The following is an 18,262-nucleotide window of genomic DNA, read 5'->3' on the forward strand; positions in this document are numbered from 1 at the left end:
CCGAGGATCTTTCCATGTGATTTCCGGAGGATTTTGCTATTCGATTTCAGCCTCAAATAACGGGCATTAATAGATTTTTTACGATTATCCGAGGTTCGACGAATGCTGGTTTATGACATACCGACACCCCCAAAAGTCTTCCGTTGGAACTCAAATGTTGCGTGGCTGCTTTATCTGACCCAGGGAACTTTCTATGTAATTTCCGGAGAGTTTTGTTCCGGGACCCTGGAATCCCGAAAAACCGTGTATTATACACTTCAATTTGAGCCATTCGGGAGGTCGTACCGGACCCTGTTTCTTTTTCTCCCTGTTTTTCAATCACGCGTCCGACCTCATTTCAGGAGTTAACCTATTTTATTTCAGCCTCAAATAACGAGCATTAATAGATTTTTCACGATTATCCGAGGTTCGACGAATGTTGGTTTATGACATACCGGCACCCCCAAATGTCTTCTGTTGGAACTCAAATGTTGCGTGGCTGCTTTATCTGACCCGAGAAACTTTCTATGTAATTTCCGGAGAATTTTGTTCCGGGACCCTGGAGTCCCGAAAAACCGTGTATTATACACTTCAGTTTGAGCCGTTCGGGAGGTCGTACCGGACCTCTTTTTTTTTTCTCCCTGTTTTTCAATCACGCGTCCGAGCTCATTTAAGGAGCTAACTCATTCTATTTCAGCCTCAAATAACGAGCATTAATAGATTTTTCACGATTATCCGAGGTTCGACGAATGCTGGTTTATAACATACCGGCACCCCCCAAAAGTCTTCCGTTTGAACTCAAATTTTACGTGGCCGTTTTATCTGACCCGAGTAACTTTCTATGTGATTTCCGGAGAATTTTGTTCCGGGACCCTAGAATCCCGAAAAACCGTGTATTATACATTTCAATTTGAGCCGTTCGGGAGGTCGTACCGGACCCTGTTTCTTTTTCTCCCTGTTTTTCAATCACGCATCCGATCTCATTTCAGGAGTTAACCTATTCGATTTCAGCTTCAAATAACGAGCATTAATAGATTTTTCACGATTATCCGAGGTTCGACGAATGCTGGCTTATGACATACCCGCACCCCCAAATGTCTTCCATTAGTACTCAAATTTTGCGTGGCCGCTTTTTCTAACCCGAGGATCTTTCCATGTGATTTCCGGAGGACTTTGCTATTCGATTTCATCCTCAAATAACGAGCATTAATAGATTTTTCACCATTATCCGAGGTTCGACGAATGCTGGTTTATGGTGTAACACCCGCGAATTTTCCATTTTGACAATTATAATTTAATTAACCGTTCTATTGTCTTATTTATATTTTAAATTATTCAATTTAATTAATTTCATTATTAAACATGATTTTTTATAAATATTATATTTTTAAAGCTTATCTTATACAAAAATAAATATTTGGTCGGATAATAATAATAATAATAATGATATTTCCCGTCTTGAGTTGTAATGGGCTTGAGACGTAATTTCTAGTAGAGACTGACTCAATTTGAGTTGTTAGGCTTTTTATAACTCATGGGCCTTTTCCCCCTCTTTTCTCTACACAAAACCCTCAACTAAACCCTCACAACTTCATCTCCCTCATTCTAATTTCTGAAATTCCTCAACAAACACTCCACCATTGTTAACCCTTTTGCTCTCAACCCTAAAATCACCATAACTTGCTCAATTCTTATCCAAACTAAGTGATTTTCGCGCCTATCTCTTCCTCTCATCGCCCTCCTTCTTTCTAGGTAAGAAAAGAACTACCTTTCCTCCTTTAATAGGGCTGTCGAGCCATCCTCTTCATGGTACCCTTTTTCTAGTTTCGATTTTTAGTCTTATTTTGTGTTTTCTTATGTTTAGGAGATGTTTTAGTTGACCCGGAAGTGGATTCTTGAAAGGTAGACGAGTCTTTTGTGGATTTAAGTGCAAAAAGGTAACGGTGATGGGTTACTCGACTTTTATGTTAAAATTTATGTGCTTTGTTTGTTAATTTAACCTTTCAAATGTTGAAATCTGATTTTTGTTGTGTTCTACTTGAATTTTGGTTGGATTGTATCCTCATATGAATTTCTCACATGTTTCATTGAAAGTTTCATTCTTTATTGCTTTAAATTCGTAATTGTTGGATTTCCGTCTCAAATATGTTGTTTTTCCGAGTTAGAATCATGCTAGGATACGTAAACAATTGATGGGAAACGATTTGTGTTGGTTTCAAATGGTTTGGAAGTCGGTGCATTGAAACCGTGAGTATGTACTCCTCCGGGTGGTGGCAGCCGGTCTCTTACTGGGAGATCCTCTGTAAATTTTGAGCACATTTTAGAAAGCTGTAGTCCCAGTAGGGTGACGGCGGGGTCAGTCTCTTGACCGGCATTTGGGAGTACTGAAGGTTTTAGGTGATTTTGAGTTTTGGCGTATTCCCAGTAGGGTGGACTGCACCGGGTGACCTACTGGGGGAGTACATTGAAGGTTTTATGTGTTTTTGGAAATTTGGCTGTATTCCCAGCCGGGTGACCGGCAGCCGGGACGAGCAGCCGGGTGACCGACTGGGAGTGCACTAAAGGTTTTGTGAGTTTTTGAAATTTGGTTGTAGTCCCAGTAGGGTGTGACGCGGTCTCTCTTGACCGACCTGGGAGTGCACTGTAAGTTTTATTTAAATTTTGATTTTGGCTTGTTGTCCCAGCCGGTGGACCGGCAGCCGGTCTACTGACCGGCTGGGAGTCCCCTGTGTGCTCCTTTTCACTTGTAACCTCTATTAATCAATGGTTTATGCATGTATCTTCTCCCTTATCGGTAATTGGTTAATTTAAGGCTTATTGACATCCCCTATTTACCCCTTTCGGACCTTTGGCACGAGTGCGTGCCATGTTTCCGGATTTGGGTTATGCTTATTGATATATTGACCATGCAAACTATTGTTACTCGTACTTGTGATCGGAGTGTGACGATTTACATTGCGTGACTACTTGACATTCCTTATTTTTACCCTTCGGGCCTTTGGTACGAGTGCGTGCCATGTTCCCAGATTGGGTTATCCTTCCGCCTTTCTTCGGACCTTGGGTTACGAGTGCGTGCCATGTCTCCGATTAGAGGTTACTCGGCCTTTGGATACGAGTGCGTGCCATGTTCCGAGTCTTGGATACGATTTGGTATCGTTTGTCGAATCGGGTGTCGCCCATCCCGAGAGTCTGGATCCAGGTTTAGACTAGGACCATATTATGATCGTCGTCCTACCAAGAGGTTGGAGTCTAGGGGTCTGTCTTGTTTTAGTCAAAGCCTTTGTAAATGTCTTGCTTGTTACGGTCATTGGAGTGTTCTTATATACGAGATTGCACGTCTTCTATGATTGTTTGTGAGAGTCTTGGTCCTATCGGATACTAGTGGTGAGATGTAAGCCCCTAGTTGCGATATGATCGCCGGGATTGATGTTCCCATCCGTTCTTATGGTGAGATGCAAGCCATAAGTATGAATGTGACATTAGTAGCCACGTCCCGTGCTATGGTTGTTAAGAGGCTTTCAAATTAATGGCTATTGGTTTCCATCCATGTATTTTCTATTAAATTGATCCATTGTTTACCTTCTTCATATGATTCGATGTCTAATCTCATATCCATGTTTTGGTTACCTTGAATGCATGTTTAATATAATGTACCATGCCTATCTCATTAAGAATGCAACATGCCTATATCGTTATGATTATCATTATATTCCCTTGTTCATATCATTCAAGTATGATGCATGATCAATATGTTTAATTAAGTTCTTGCTTATGTGCATTTTGACATATGGTGGCTGGGAGAACCCTGAGTTACTCCCCACTGACTGTGGCGTTCATGTTTACATGAATGACAGGTTTGTGATGCAGATTATGGGGAAGACGTGTGAGCTAGCGAGAACGTTGACCCTTGGACCTTAGTTATAGGTTGCTTAGACTCACCTATCGTTAGACTTGTGTTTATTCGTGGGATATCTTTTCCCATCGCACTTGTTTTAAATTGTAAAACTTAATTATCTTTCTTTTCATTTTTGTTTGATCGCTTATGGTGGATTTCGCACTTTAAGCTTTTAAAAAGGTTTTAAAAATCTCGTATTTTCCGCTTTAATTTTGATGCCCTATCGAGGGGTGTCACAGTTGGTATCAGAGCATGTGTTGCTCCCGACGCACACACGTGTACCCCGAATTTAAATTGAACTTGACCCCAAATAATGAACGAGATATGGGTAGAACTAAGGACCTAAGTTGGTAGTCTCTTTGTGCATGCTATTTGTTAGGTGCTAACATGGTTGACTTTTTTGGAGTCTTGAGAAGATGGTACGACCAACCAAGGTAGAGAATACTATCATGGAAGCTCTTACTCTAATTCTTCGGAATCAACGGAATGCTAATGCTCAAGTTAATCCTCGCCCTAACCGCCGTGGCAAGAGGCCATCTGTGCCCTCATCTTCGTCATCTTCTAGCAAGAAGAGGTTGGTGCCGAGAGTCCAAGGACAAAGAGTACAAGACCATGGAGGACAAGAGCCGAGAGTGCAAGAGCCTAAAGGACAAGTGCCTACATCTACTAATAGGCTTAAGAAGAACCGCAAGTGCTTCAAGTGTGGGCAAGCTTATCACCCCGGGATTGGATGCTATGATATGCCCTTGAAGTGTTACCATTGCAAGGAGCCCGGACACCTCTTCAAGAATTGCCCCGAGAAGAAGACTACCCCTCCTCCTCTCCCTCATGCTCCGGATGCCGAGCCAAGAAGAGTAATTCTTGTCGAGAATCAAGTCGGAGCCGTTGTTCCTCCCGACACCGCTATGGGTGTGTTTTCTATCCTCGATCCACCTTTCCTTACTTTTATCCCGTGATGCTCATCCTTCCTTTCTAAACTCTCTTTTGCCTTACCTTGGAAGCTAGTCTGGTACCCACCCGACATATCCCTTGTTTTTGTTTCTCCTTCCATAACATCTTGCTTATGAATCTCTTTCTCTTGAAGGATTTCTTTACCGTCTTGAAGATACCTCCCTCTCTTCGAGCACCTTGTCATATTCCCTTATCTTTGTGCTTCTATGCCTCTCGCAACTCTTATTCCATATCTTAGGAGTTGTCTTTATACCTTTTCTCCTTATAATGCCCCTCATGTACCCCTTCATCTTTGCCTTATGGAATGTTAACTTTGGCCGAATAATTTACCCTTTGTGGAATTTGTTTGTGTTTAACCCTAGTTTTGAGAGGTCAGGATGTTAGAAAGACTTAGGTAATGTGATGATAAATACTTAGTGATTCTTATACCTAGTTCCTTGACCAAGTAAGTATAATTGATTGGTGGATTCTTCGTGTCAGAAATAAGTTGCCTATGTGATTAAAATTATAGAACTTGGCTTTGTTGTTTATGTTTGGGATTTGAAAGCTTAGTAGGGTGAGTGTCGTCACCTTAGGAGTAAACATGAGATAAGTTTAGGATATGAATTTGGAAGAAAACCCATTTTTGATGTTAATGATCCCGTATAGAATGGTGATGTGATTTGATATTAGTTGTCCCTTGAGGACTTTGTTGAGAAGTCTTTGTTAATTCGTTCTTTGGTTTTTAAAACATTGAGGTTGTGACGAATACTTGAGATAAAGAGATGTTGTTATGCTTGAGTGGTAGATTTACCTTAGGGAAACCCTAATATGTGATAGGATAGGTGAACGAGGGATCTAACCGATTTTTCAACCCTTAAGCGAGCGTTTATTTTTACCTTGATCAGTCATAGAGGTGTAATCCTTTAAGTGAGACTTGCATATAAGGAATGAGATGAATTGCCTTGACCCTCGTTTTGGAATTTGGTCGTTTTGTCACAAAGGTACAATATCCTAATAGGCGTGACCTTGTTAGAGAGAACCTTAAGTCTTAGGAAGCGTAGGGGTTAAGCCTTGGAATCCTCCTTCGTACCATTAATCATCTTCCTTCCCTTCGTTCATACCTTGATTGTATTTAATTCTTAAGTATAAAAGTTTACTTGTCATTTCCTTGCCTTGAATACTTCCCTAATTCTAATGCCTCTTATTGGTGTTAACTAGTAACCTTTGTTATTTGACTCCTTTAATCTCACATCTCGTCATGTTCACGTATCCCTTTGAAATTTCCTATCATTTCTTGACCTGGTTATTACTCTTTGTTTCTTTAGTGGAGTGATGGCATTGTTGGCTATGTTGTAGAGTGAGTGAGATGCTCTTTGAGGATTCTTTGTGAACCTTGATTTCGTCAAAATTGGATAAGTGGAACTTGAGTTGAGTTGGGTAGGAAAAATTGTATGACAAACCTATTTACTTTTGGTTGGTGGTCTTTATGATTTGGGGAATGCGATCATCTATGCTTGTGAACTCGGGTGTGAATAAGATTTTGGTTTGGAGTGTTAGAAAGTATGAAGACCTTAAGATTTTGACCTTTTGATTGAGGATTTTACAATAGTGAGAACTCCTAATAGTCGATAGTTGGTTAGGTGTGTAACTGTTTTAGTAGTTTTGATCTTTCGTGGAAATCGTTTATAGATGATTTATATTTGAGAGTTATGGAATCACAATTGTGGTGGAGTTACTTGACCCACGGGGTAGCATAAGAGTAAAGTGTGGGTATTTTGAGGAAATGCTTGGGAGTTATGTGGTTATGAGTTTTGTGGTTAGGAAGTTTTCGGAACCGTTCGGGATGACTTTGTTGTTCGAGATTTAAGTATCTAGTGTTTCCTTGTTGCCTAATTTCCCGTCCTCTTTGACCATAAGTGTTTCCGTTCATACCTCTCTTCCTCGTTTATGCTTGCTCCTCCTTTAGAATTTGATGTTAACCTATGAAATTCAATCCTTGATATCCTTGTAGATTCGATTTCAATTCTTACTCCTAGGAAGTTTATCATAGCTCTTTTGTTGGTTGAGTTTGAACCCTCTTAGCGTACCTTGTTTTCATGATATCTAAGTTCTCTTCTTTTCGTACTATTTCTAAACATTTCAAGCTACCACTTTTGATCCATTGTTAAAAGTTTATGTTACTTTTACAAAACCCTCCCTATTTTTAAAGGTTTGAAAATGAGAATTTGATTTAGTTATCCTTTTGTATATGAGTATAACTTCTTTTTATGGATTTTTAATTGCTAAACCCGAGTTACTTTTAATTTTGCTCAATTTCTAACAAACTTTGATCTACTTATGATTTCTTTTTCAGAGTTTAATATTCTATTTTCAGGAATTTGCCTCCCTTTTGAATTTAGAAATGAAACCTTTATTTCCATTTTGACCTTTGCAAAAAAAAAAATAATTTTGAGTGAATTGCCTTCTCTTTTGTTTTTGACGTTGATCGCATGTTAGAACTCGTTATTTGAAACGTTTAATAACTTGTTCTGCGCTTGTCGGCGAATGATTTTTGTTTTAAATTTGTCTTAGACTTGGAAAGTTAGCGTTCTTGTGTGCACGACAAGAGCAATTTCGTTCCATGAATGAGACTTATACTTTTGAAAATTCTTCATTAGTGTTTTTGAAAGTATTTTGATTTTCGATTTATACAAATGATTTGCTTTTGACCATATCTTCGATTTGGAAAGTGGTGTTCTTGAATGCGCAACGAGAGCATTTTCGTTCCTTTGATGAGAATTTGGTTATGTCGGAAAATTTTATTTGGGATTTTTGAAAGGATTTCGATTCTTACGATAAGTAACCTTTTAATGTTTTGTTTACCGATTTCAAAATTTCGGTTTTATTTTTATATTACTTTTCCTTTCTATTTTCAAGTTTCGAGGACGAAACTTTTTAAAAGTTGGGGTGATTGTAACACCCGCGAATTTTCCATTTTGACAATTATAATTTAATTAACCGTTCTATTGTCTTATTTATATTTTAAATTATTCAATTTAATTAATTTCATTATTAAACATGATTTTTTATAAATATTATATTTTTAAAGCTTATCTTATACAAAAATAAATATTTGGTCGGATAATAATAATAATAATAATGATATTTCCCGTCTTGAGTTGTAATGGGCTTGAGACGTAATTTCTAGTAGAGACTGACTCAATTTGAGTTGTTAGGCTTTTTATAACTCATGGGCCTTTTCCCCCTCTTTTCTCTACACAAAACCCTCAACTAAACCCTCACAACTTCATCTCCCTCATTCTAATTTCTGAAATTCCTCAACAAACACTCCACCATTGTTAACCCTTTTGCTCTCAACCCTAAAATCACCATAACTTGCTCAATTCTTATCCAAACTAAGTGATTTTCGCGCCTATCTCTTCCTCTCATCGCCCTCCTTCTTTCTAGGTAAGAAAAGAACTACCTTTCCTCCTTTAATAGGGCTGTCGAGCCATCCTCTTCATGGTACCCTTTTTCTAGTTTCGATTTTTAGTCTTATTTTGTGTTTTCTTATGTTTAGGAGATGTTTTAGTTGACCCGGAAGTGGATTCTTGAAAGGTAGACGAGTCTTTTGTGGATTTAAGTGCAAAAAGGTAACGGTGATGGGTTACTCGACTTTTATGTTAAAATTTATGTGCTTTGTTTGTTAATTTAACCTTTCAAATGTTGAAATCTGATTTTTGTTGTGTTCTACTTGAATTTTGGTTGGATTGTATCCTCATATGAATTTCTCACATGTTTCATTGAAAGTTTCATTCTTTATTTCTTTAAATTCGTAATTGTTGGATTTCCGTCTCAAATATGTTGTTTTTCCGAGTTAGAATCATGCTAGGATACGTAAACAATTGATGGGAAACGATTTGTGTTGGTTTCAAATGGTTTGGAAGTCGAATTGCATTGAAACCGTGAGTATGTACTCCCGGCCGGGTGACCGGCAGCCGGTCTACTGACCGGCTGGGAGATCCCTGTAAATTTTGAGCACATTTTAGAAAGCCTGTAGTCCCAGTAGGTGTGTGTGGCCAGTCTCTTGACCGGTGGGAGTACATCTGAAGGTTTTAGGTGATTTTGAGTTTGGGCGTATTCAGTAGGGTGGACCGGCACGGGTGACCACTGGGAGTACATTGAAGGTTTTATGTGTTTTTGGAAATTTGGCTGTATTCCCAGCCGGGTGACCGGCAGCCGGGTGACCGGCTGGGAGTGCACTAAAGGTTTTGTGAGTTTTTGAAATTTGGCTGTAGTCCCAGCCGGGTGACCGGCGGCCGGTCTACTGACTGGCTGGGAGTGCACTGTAAGTTTTATTTAAATTTTGATTTTGGCTTGTTGTCCCAGCCGGTGGACCGGCAGCCGGTCTACTGACCGGCTGGGAGTCCCCTGTGTGCTCCTTTTCACTTGTAACCTCTATTAATCAATGGTTTATGCATGTATCTTCTCCCTTATCGGTAATTGGTTAATTTAAGGCTTATTGACATCCCCTATTTACCCCTTTCGGACCTTTGGCACGAGTGCGTGCCATGTTTCCGGATTTGGGTTATGCTTATTGATATATTGACCATGCAAACTATTGTTACTCGTACTTGTGATCGGAGTGTGACGATTTACATTGCGTGACTACTTGACATTCCTTATTTTTACCCTTCGGGCCTTTGGTACGAGTGCGTGCCATGTTCCCAGATTGGGTTATCCTTCCGCCTTTCTTCGGACCTTGGGTTACGAGTGCGTGCCATGTCTCCGATTAGAGGTTACTCGGCCTTTGGATACGAGTGCGTGCCATGTTTCGAGTCTTGGATACGATTTGGTATCGTTTGTCGAATCGGGTGTCGCCCATCCCGAGAGTCTGGATCCAGGTTTAGACTAGGACCGTATTATGATCGTCGTCCTACCAAGAGGTTGGAGTCTAGGGGTCTGTCTTGTTTGAGTCAAAGCCTTTGTAAATGTCTTGCTTGTTACGGTCATTGGAGTGTTCTTATATACGAGATTGCACGTCTTCTATGATTGTTTGTGAGAGTCTTGGTCCTATCGGATACTAGTGGTGAGATGTAAGCCCCTAGTTGCGATATGATCGCCGGGATTGATGTTCCCATCCGTTCTTATGGTGAGATGCAAGCCATAAGTATGAATGTGACATTAGTAGCCACGTCCCGTGCTATGGTTGTTAAGAGGCTTTCAAATTAATGGCTATTGGTTTCCATCCATGTATTTTCTATTAAATTGATCCGTTGTTTACCTTCTTCATATGATTCGATGTCTAATCTCATATCCATGTTTTGGTTACCTTGAATGCATGTTTAATATAATGTACCATGCCTATCTCATTAAGAATGCAACATGCCTATATCGTTATGATTATCATTATATTCCCTTGTTCATATCATTCAAGTATGATGCATGATCAATATGTTTAATTAAGTTCTTGCTTATGTGCATTTTGACATATGGTGGTGGGAGAACCCGAGTTACTCCCCCCGATCGTGGCGTTCATGTTTACATGAATGACAGGTTTGTGATGCAGATTATGGGGAAGACGTGTGAGCTAGCGAGAACGTTGACCCTTGGACCTTAGTTATAGGTTGCTTAGACTCACCTATCGTTAGACTTGTGTTTATTCGTGGGATATCTTTTCCCATCGCACTTGTTTTAAATTGTAAAACTTAATTATCTTTCTTTTCATTTTTGTTTGATCGCTTATGGTGGATTTCGCACTTTAAGCTTTTAAAAAGGTTTTAAAAATCTCGTATTTTCCGCTTTAATTTTGATGCCCTATCGAGGGGTGTCACATATGGCATATCGGCACCCCCAAATGTCTTCCGTTGGTACTCAAATTTTGCTTGGCCGCTTTTCTGACCCGAGGAACATTCTATGTGATTTCCGGAGAATTTTGTTCCGGGACCCTGGAATCCCGAAAAACCTTGTATTAAACTTCAATTTGAGCCTTTCGGGAGGTCGTATCGAACCCCGTTTCTTTTTCTCCCTGTTTTTCAATCATGCGTCCGAGCTCATTTCACGAGTTAACCTATTCGATTTCAGCCTCAAATAACGAGCATTAATAGATTTTTCACGATTATCCGAGGATCGATGAATGCTGGTTTATGGCATACCGGCACCCCCAAATGTCTTCCGTTGGTACTCAAATTTTGCGTGGCCGCTTTATCTGACCCGAGGAACTTTCTATGTGATTTCTGGAGAATTTTGTTACGGGACCCTGGAATCCCGAAAAACCTCAATTTGAGCCGTTTGGGAGGTCGTACTGGACCCTAGTTCTTTTTCTCTTTGTTTTTCAATCACGCGTCCGAGCTCATTTCAGGAGTTAACCTATTCGATTTCAGCCTCAAATAACGAGCATTAATAGATTTTTCACGATTATCCGAGGTTCGACCAATGTTGGCTTATGGCATACCCGCACCTGCAAATGTCTTCCATTGGTACTCAAATTTTGCGTGGCCGCTTTATCTGACCCGGGGATCTTTCCATGTGATTTCCGGAGGATTTTGCTATTCGATTTCAGCCTCAAATAACGGGCATTAATAGATTTTTTACGATTATCCGAGGTTCGACGAATGCTGGTTTATGACATACCGACACCCCCAAATGTCTTCCGTTGGAACTCAAATGTTGTGTGGCTGCTTTATCTGACTGAGGGAACTTTCTATGTAATTTCCGAAGAGTTTTGTTCCGGGACCCTGGAATCCCGAAAAACCGTGTATTATACACTTCAATTTGAGCCGTTCGGGAGGTCGCATCAGGACCCTGTTTCTTTTTCTCCCTGTTTTTCAATCACGCGTCCGACCTCATTTCAGGAGTTAACCTATTCTATTTCAGCCTCAAATAACGAGCATTAATAGATTTTTCACGATTATCCGAGGTTCGACGAATGCTGGTTTATGGCATATCGGCACCCCCAAATGTCTTCCGTTGGTTCTCAAATTTTGCGTGGCCGCTTTATCTGACCCGAGGAACATTCTATGTGATTTCCGGAGAATTTCGTTCCAGGACCCTGGATACCCGAAAAACCGTGTATTATACACTTCAATTTGAGCCGTTCGGGAGGTCGTACCGGACCCTGTTTCTTTTTCTCCCTGTTTTTCAATCACGCGTCCGAGCTCATTTCAGGAGTTAACCTATTCGATTTCAGCCTCAAATAATGAGCATTAATAGATTTTTCACGATTATCCGAGGTTCGACCAATGTTGGCTTATGGCATACCCGCATCCCCAAATGTCTTCCGTTGGTACTCAAATTTTGCGTGGCCGCTTTATCTGACCCGAGGATCTTTCCATGTGATTTCCGGAGGATTTTGCTATTCGATTTCAGCCTCAAATAACGAGCATTAATAGATTTTTTACGATTATCCGAGGTTCGACGAATGCTGGTTTATGACATACCGACACCCCCAAATGTCTTCCGTTGGAACTCGAATGTTGCTTGGCTGCTTTATCTGACCCAGGGAACTTTCTATGTAATTTCCTGAGAATTTTGTTCCGGGACCCTGGAATCCCGAAAAACCGTGTATTATACACTTCAATTTGAGCCGTTCGGGAGGTCGTACCGGACCTTGTTTGTTTTTCTCCCTGTTTTTCAATCATGCGTCCGAGCTCATTTCACGAGTTAACCTATTCGATTTCAGCCTCAAATAACGAGCATTAATAGATTTTTCATGATTATCCGAAGTTCGACGAATGCTGGTTTATGGCATACCGGCACCCCCAAATGTCTTCCGTTGGTACTCAAATTTTGCGTGGCAGCTTTATCTGACCCGAGGAACTTTCTATGTGATTTCTGGAGAATTTTGTTACGGGACCCTGGAATCCCGAAAAACCTCAATTTGAGCCGTTTGGGAGGTCGTACTGGACCCTAGTTCTTTTTCTCCCTGTTTTTCAATCACGCGTCCGAGCTCATTTCAGGAGTTAACCTATTCTATTTCAGCCTCAAATAACGAGCATTAATAGATTTTTCACGATTATCCGAGGTTCGACCAATGTTGGCTTATGGCATACCCGCATCCCCAAATGTCTTCCGTTGGTACTCAAATTTTGCGTGGCCGCTTTATCTGACACGAGGATCTTTCCATGTGATTTCCGGAGGATTTTGCTATTCGATTTCAGCCTCAAATAACGGGCATTAATAGATTTTTTACGATTATCCGAGGTTCGACGAATGCTGGTTTATGACATACCGGCACCCCCAAATGTCTTCCGTTGGAACTCAAATGTTGCGTGGCTGCTTTATCTGACCCGAGAAACTTTCTATGTAATTTCCGGAGAATTTTGTTCCGGGACCCCGGAATCCCGAAAAACCGTGTATTATACACTTGGTTTGAGCCGTTCGGGAGGTCGTCTTAGGACCTCTTTTTTTTTTTCTCCTGTTTTTCAATCACGCGTCCGAGCTCATTTAAGGAGCTAACTCATTCTATTTCAGCCTCAAATAACGAGCGTTAATAGATTTTTCACGATTATCCGAGGTTCGACGAATGCTGGTTTATAACATACCGGTACCCCCCAAAAGTCTTCCGTTTGAACTCAAATTTTACGTGGCCGTTTTATCTGACCCGAGTAACTTTCTATGTGATTTCCGGAGAATTTTGTTCCGGGACCCTAGAATCCCGAAAAACCGTGTATTATACACTTCAATTTGAGCCGTTCGGGAGGTCGTACCGGACCCTGTTTCTTTTTCTCCCCGGTTTTCAATCACGCGTCCGAGCTCATTTAAGGAGTTAACCTATTCTATTTCAGCCTCAAATGACGAGCATTAATACATTTTTCACGATTATCCGAGGTTCGACGATTGCTGGTTTATGGCATACCGGCACGGCGCATCACTAAATGTCTTCCGTTGGTACTCAAATGTTGCGTGGCTGCTTTATCTGACCCGAGGAACTTTTTATGTGATTTCTGGAGAATTTTGTTCCGGGACCCTGAAATCTCGAAAAACCGTGTATTATACACTTCAATTTGAGCCGTTCGGAAGGTCGTACCGGACCCTGATTCTTTTGCTCCTTGTTTTTCAATCACGCGTCCGACCTCATTTCAGGAGTTAACCAATTCTATTTCAGCCTCAAATAACAAACATTAATAGATTTTTCACGATTATCCGAGGTTCGACGAATGCTGGTTTATGGCATACCGGCACCCCCAAATGTCTTCCGTTGGTACTCAAATTTTGCGTGGCCGCTTTATCTGACCCGAGGAACTATCTATGTGATTTTCGGAGAATTTTGTTCCGGGACCCTGGAATCCCGAAAAACCGTGTATTGTACACTTCAATTTGCGCCGTTCGGGAGGTAAATCACACGGACTGTTTCTTTTTTTCTCCTGTTTTTCAATCACGCGTCCGAGCTCATTTCAGGAGTTAACCTATTCGATTTCAGCCTCAAATAACGAGCATTAATAGATTTTTCACGATTATCCGAGGTTCGACGAATGCTGGTTTATGGCATACCGGCACCCCCAAATGTCTTCCGTTGGTACTCAAATTTTGCGTGGCCGCTTTATCTGACCCGAGGAACTATCTATGTGATTTTCGGAGAATTTTGTTCCGGGACTCTGGAATCCCGAAAAACCGTGTATTATACACTTCAATTTGAGCCGTTCGGGAGGTTGTACCGGGCCCTGTTTTTTTCTCCCTGTTTTTCAATCACGCGTCCGAGCTCATTTAAGGAGTTAACTCATTTTATTTCAGCCTCAAATAACGAGCATTAGTAGATTTTTGACGATTATCTTAGGTTCGACGAATGCTGGTTTATAACATACCGGCACCCCCAAAAGTCTTCCGTTGGTACCCCAATTTTGCGTGGCCTCTTTATCTGACCCGAGGAACTTTCTATGTGATCTTCGGAGAATTTCGTTCCGGGACCCAGAAATCCCGAAAAACCGTGTATTGTAAACTTCAATTTGAGCCGTTCGGGAGGTCATCTTTGGACCTGTTTCTTTTTCTCCTTGTTTTTCAATCATGCGTCCGAGCTCATTTTAGGAGTTAACCTATTCGATTTCAATTTTTAAATAACGAGCATTAATAGATTTTTCACGATTATCCGAGGTTCGACGAATCTTGGTTTATGGCATACCGGCACCCCCAAATGTCTTCCGTTGGTACTCAAATTTTGCGTGGCCGCTTTATCTGACCCGAGGACCTTTCTATGTGATTTTCGGAGAATTTTGTTCCGGGACCCGGAATCCCGAAAAACCGTGTATTATACACTTCAATTTGAGCCGTTCGGGAGGTAAACCGGACTCTGTTTCTTTTTCTCCTGTTTTTCAATCACGCGTCCGAGCTCATTTCAGGAGTTAACCTATTCGATTTCAGCCTCAAATAACGAGCATTAATAGATTTTTCACGATTATCCGAGGTTCGACGAATGCTGGTTATGGCATACCGGCACCCCCAAAAGTCTTCCATTGGTACTCAAGTTTTGCGTGGCCTCTTTATCTGACCCGAGGAACTTTCTATGTGATCTCCGGAGAATTTCGTTCCGGGACCCAGAAATCCCGAAAAACCGTGTATTGTAAACTTCAATTTGAGCCGTTCGGGAGGTCATACTGGACCCTGTTTCTTTTTCTCCTTGTTTTTCAATCATGCGTCCGAGCTCATTTTAGGAGTTAACCTATTCGATTTCAGCCTTAAATAACGAGCATTAATAGATTTTTCACGATTATCCGAGGTTCGACGAATGCTGGTTTATGGCATACCGGCACCCCCAAATGTCTTCCGTTGGTACTCAAATTTTGCGTGGCCGCTTTATCTGACCCGAGGACCTTTCTATGTGATTTTCGGATAATTTTGTTCCGGGACCCTGGAATCCCGAAAAACCGTGTATTGTACACTTCAATTTGCGCCGTTCGGGAGGTCGAACCGGACTCTGTTTCTTTTTCTCCCTGTTTTTCAATCACGCGTCCGAGCTCATTTCAGGAGTTAACCTATTCGATTTCAGCCTCAAATAACGAGCATTAATAGATTTTTCACGACTATCCGAGGTTCGACGAATGCTGGTTATGGCATACCGGCACCCCCAAATGTATTGTGTTGGTACTCAAGTTTTGCGTGGCCGCTTTATCTGACCCGAGCAACTTTCTATGTGATTTCCAGAGAATTTTGTTCCGGGACCCTGAAATCCCGAAAAACCGTGTATTTTACACATCAATTTGAGCCGTTCGGGAGGTCGTACCGGACCCTGTTTCTTTTTCTCCCTGTTTTTCAATCATGCGTCCGGGCTCATTTCAGGAGTTAACCTATTCGATTTCAGCCTCAAATAACGAGCATTAATAGATTTTTCACGATTATCCGAGGTTCGACCAATGTTGGCTTATGGCATACCCGCACCTGCAAATGTCTTCCATTGGTACTCAAATTTTGCGTGGCCGCTTTATCTGACCCGAGGATCTTTCCATGTGATTTCCGGAGGATTTTGCTATTCGATTTCAGCCTCAAATAACGGGCATTAATAGATTTTTTACGATTATCCGAGGTTCGACGAATGCTGGTTTATGACATACCGACACCCCCAAATGTCTTCCGTTGGAACTCAAATGTTGCGTGGCTGCTTTATCTGACTGAGGGAACTTTCTATGTAATTTCCGAAGAGTTTTGTTCCGGGACCCTGGAATCCCGAAAAACCGTGTATTATACACTTCAATTTGAGCCGTTCGGGAGGTCGTACCGGACCCTGTTTCTTTTTCTCCCTGTTTTTCAATCACGCGTCCGACCTCATTTCAGGAGTTAACCTATTCTATTTCAGCCTCAAATAACGAACATTAATAGATTTTTCACGATTATCCGAGGTTCGACGAATGCTGGTTTATGTCATACCGGCACCCCCAAATGTCTTCCGTTGGTACTCAAATGTTGCGTGGCTGCTTTATCTGACCCGAGGAACTTTCTATGTGATTTCCAGAGAATTTTGTTCCGGGACCCTCGAATCATGAAAAACCATGTATTATATATACACTTCAATTTGCGCCGTTCGGGAGGTCGTACCGGACTCTGTTTCTTTTTCTCCCTGTTTTTCAATCACGCGTCCGAGCTCATTTCAGGAGTTAACCTATTCGATTTCAGCCTCAAATAACGAGCATTAATAGATTTTTCACGATTATCCGAGGTTCGACGAATGCTGGTTATGGCATACCGGCACCCCCAAATGTATTGTGTTGGTACTCAAGTTTTGCGTGGCCGCTTTATCTGACCCGAGCAACTTTCTATGTGATTTCCAGAGAATTTTGTTCCGGGACCCTCGAATCCCGAAAAACCATGTATTATATATACACTTCAATTTGAGCTGTTCCGGAGGTCGTATTGGACCCTGTTTCTTTTTCTCCCTGTTTTTCAATCACGAGTCCGAGCTCATTTCAGGAGTTAACCTATTCGATTTAAGCCTCAAATAACGAGCATTAATAGATTTTTCACGATTATCCGAGGTTCGACGTATGCTGGTTATGGCATACCGGCAGCTCCAAATGTCTTCCGTTGGTACTCAAATTTTGCGTGACCGCTTTTTTTGACCCAAGAAACTTTCTATGTGATTTCGGAGATTTTGTTCCGGCATCCAAGAATCCCGAAAAACCGTGTATTACATTTCAATTTGAGCTGTTCGGGAGGTCGTACCGGACCCCAATTCTTTTTCTCCCTGTTTTTCAATCTTGTGTCCGAGCTCATTTCAGGAGTTAACCTATTCGATTTCAGCCTCAAATAACGAGCATTAATAGATTTTTCACGATTATCCGAGGTTCGACGAATGCTGGTTTATGGCATACCGGCACCCCCAAATGTCTTCCGTTGGTACTCAAATTTTGCGTGGCCGCTTTATCCGATCTGAGGAACTTTCTATGTGATTTCCGGAGAATTTTGTTGCGGGACCCTGGGATCCCGAAAAACCGTGTATTATATATACACTTCAATTTGAGCCGTTCGGCAGGTCGTACCGGACCCTGTTTCTTTTTCTCCCTGTTTTTCAATCATGAGTCCGAGATCATTTCAGGAGTTTACCTATTCGATTTCAGCCTCAAATAACGACCATTAATAGATTTTTCACGATTATCCGAGGTTCGACAAATGATGGTTTATGGCATACCGGCACCCCCAAATGTCCTCCGTTGGTACTCAAATTTTGCGTGGCCGCTTTATCTGATCTGAGGAACTTTCTATGTGATTTCCGGAGAATTTTGTTGCGGGACCCCGGGATCCCGAAAAACCGTGTATTATATTTACACATCAATTTGAGCCGTTCGGGAGGTCGTACCGGACCCTGTTTCTTTTTCTCCCTGTTTTTCAATCATGCGTCCGGGTTCATTTCAGGAGTTAACCTATTCGATTTTAGCCTCAAATAACGAGCATTAATAGATTTTTCACGATTATCCGAGGTTCGACCAATGTTGGCTTATGGCATACCCGCACCTGCAAATGTCTTCCATTGGTACTCAAATTTTGCGTGGC

This window comes from Silene latifolia, chromosome 11 (assembly GCF_048544455.1).
Source record: "Silene latifolia isolate original U9 population chromosome 11, ASM4854445v1, whole genome shotgun sequence".
Classification (NCBI taxonomy): Eukaryota; Viridiplantae; Streptophyta; class Magnoliopsida; order Caryophyllales; family Caryophyllaceae; genus Silene; species Silene latifolia.